Below are 3,135 nucleotides of genomic sequence, written 5' to 3'. Positions count from 1 at the left end.
CAGCTCAGAGGTATCCATGGCTCATCGTCTCCCTCTTCCTAATCCTAAGGTGATGGTCCCATGGACATTCCCGTTTAAACTTCCTGCATGGAACTCACTGTTTCTGGGGTCAGAAGCACTCAGTTAGAATCATCTTCAGATGACAGAAATCCTAGCACTCATTGGTCATGTATATGTCAGTAAATCACGAGTACATTGCTAGCCTGATGGCATCAAGAACTGGCCCCTCCCCCTCCCACTGTGCCCGCCTGCTCTTTCACTATTTGAGAATGGCTTTTAGCTTCATGACTATGGTTTCTCCACGTCCAGTCTTCACCTCTATGTTGTAGGCAAAGAGAAGGGCAGGGAACGAAGAACAGAAGGCAAAGGGGCGTGTCCGAAATTTTCTGAAAAAGCCCCATTTAATGCCTGTGTTTCAGCCAGCATTGGTCACTTTGCCATCTTTAACTGTAGATGCAGCCAAATGAACACACACACACACACACACACACACACACACACACACACACACACACACACTAAATGTTTAAAAATTACAATGATAGAATAAATAAATCATATGAGAATTTCCTGTTTGAGAATTCAGTTTGATTTCACTGTATTTCTCCCCAAAGTTCCACGTTCATGCTGATGGTATCTGGAAGGTGAGCCTTTGGGAAATAAATAGAATTATATGAAATCATGACAGTAGGGATTCCATGATAGCATTATTAGCTTTTTTAAGAAGTGGAAGATTTTGGGGGAATAATCTCCTTGTACATTGTGAAGATGTGTCTTTGCAAAGGTGCCTTCTTATTGGTTTAATAAAAATCTAAATGGCCATTAGGTAGGCTGGAGGTATAGGCAGGACAGCTAGACACAAAGGATGCTGGGAAGAAGAAAGGAGGGTCTTCCAGGAGACACAGAAGGAGCAAGACATGCTGGAGGGACAGGTAAAGCCACAAGCCATGTGGCAATACATAGATTAATAGAAATGGGTTAATTTAAGTTGTAAGAGCTAGTTAGTAACAAGCCTAAGCTATTGAGCAAGCTTAATTAAGAAGAAGTCTCCAGTGGCTATTTGGGAGCTGGCAGGTGGGACAGAAAAACCAGTCTACAGAAGATGGACCTGAACTGGCTTGTCTCACCACATGATGTCCTCTGCCATGCTAGGCTACAGTAAAAGGCCCTCACCAGACCCTTACCAGATATCAAGCAGATGTCACCACCATGTTCATGGACTCCCAAGCATCTGAATATAAGCCATCAAAACTTATATTATTATTATTATTATTATTATTATTATTATTATTTTTTTGGTTTTTAGAGACAGGGTTTCTCTGTGTAGTTTTGGTGGCTATCCTAGTTCTCACTCTTCAGACCAGGCTGGCCTCGAACTCACAGAGAACTACCTCGAGATTAAAGGCATGCGCCCCCACCTCCCAGCAAAACTTAAATTCTTTATAAGGTATCAGTATACAGCAGCAACAGGATAAGACATTTCCTTTAGACATATAAGCTGTGGTCTTTCTGTGACTATAACCCTAAGGATAGAAGTTGAAACAACTTTGCATTAATAGAACATTGTGGGCTGTAACTCAGTTGGCAGCCTACACAAGGTCCTGGCTTTGATCCTCAGCACTGCTTAAACCAGATGTGGTGGAATATGCTTGTAATCCCAGCACTTGGGAGGTAAAGGCAGGAGGATTAGCAATTGAAGATTATCATCAGTTTCACAGGGAGTGTGAGGTCAGCCTAGGCTAGAGACCCTCCCCCTGCCCCCCCAAAAAAGGTCCTTGCTTTAGTGACATAAAAACAAGAGTTAACTAAGAGAAAAAGGAGGCTGGCTACTGAGGAGATCAGACCCCACCTCTAGGTCACTGAAATGAGACTGTGACTTGCTTATAAGCTTGTGTTATTTACGTTTTTCCTGTTGCCATGACAACCGTAGAGAGGACAGTTTGTTTGGGCTCACCATCTACAGGTACAGTCCATTGTGGCAATGAAACCAAGGAGGCAGAGCTTGAAGCCGCTGGTCACAGTGCATCCATGGTCAGGAAGCAGAGAGCAATGAACTCTGGTGTCCAGTTCCATTTCTCCTCTCTGTTTAGTCCAGGCTCTCAGTCTATGGAACGGCACCACCCACTGCTAAACTAGGTCTTCCCACCTCAACTAACCTAACCTGGCTAATCCCCCACAGGTGCGCTCCACTAACCTAGTCCAGTAACTCCCTCACAGGAGGCTTACCTCCCAAGCAATTCTAGACCATGAACAATCAATATTAATATCACAGTGCTCTGTTTTCTTCCTCACTGTTAAGTACTTGTTAAATAAGAACTAATAAGGCCTGCTTTTAAAGAAGGAAAGAGCAGATACATTAATTTTACTTCTGAAGTTAACAGCAAAATCTTAGAACCTCCCCCCCTCCTCTCTCCTCTCTCCCTCCGTCTCTCCCTGCTGCCTGTAGATCAGGATATAAACTCTTAGCAGCTGCTCCAGCGCCATGCCTCTTAGCTTACACCGTGATGATAATGGACTGGACTAACCCCCTGTAGCCCTCTGAAACTGTAAGCAAGCCCCCAATTAAATGCTCTCTTTTATAAGAGCTGCCTTGGTCATGGTGTCTCTTCACATCAATAGAACAGTGACTAAGACAGTTTATCTTGTTTTGAGTGCTCTATTTGTACCTGATTGAGGACACTACAAACCCTCTCAGTCACATCTCTGCCTTCCTGGGACTCCCAGGAATGGAGGATAAAAGCAGGGTCAGTAAAACCCCTGAACAGTCATGAGGGAAAAATCATGACCAAAAGAAGATGTGTAATTTCCAACTGCTCACTAATTCCCCCCTTTTCTCCCTTCTTTGTCAACTTGCCCTCTCTTTACCGTCCCAGAGACAATTAGGAAGCAAAACTTAAACATTCGGAAAGTTGGAAGTAGCAATAGTTAATCAAAGCATGAATGATAGAGGCTGGAGAGCAGCCTCCATGGTTAAGAGTACCCTTGCTTTCATGGAGGACCCAGCTTTGATTCCCAGCACCCACAGGGCAGCTCACAATCATCTGTTAGGTCCAGTTCCAGAGGATCCAATGCCCTCTTCTGACCTCAGTGGGTATCACACACATACATGGTGCAATACATACATGAAGGCAAAAA

The sequence above is a fragment of the Peromyscus californicus genome, unplaced genomic scaffold (genome assembly GCF_007827085.1).
Source record: "Peromyscus californicus insignis strain IS unplaced genomic scaffold, ASM782708v3 Scaffold_22__1_contigs__length_63687245, whole genome shotgun sequence".
NCBI lineage: Eukaryota > Metazoa > Chordata > Mammalia > Rodentia > Cricetidae > Peromyscus > Peromyscus californicus.
The sequence above is the reverse complement of the archived record's forward strand: the minus strand, read 5'-3'. Positions refer to the sequence as shown.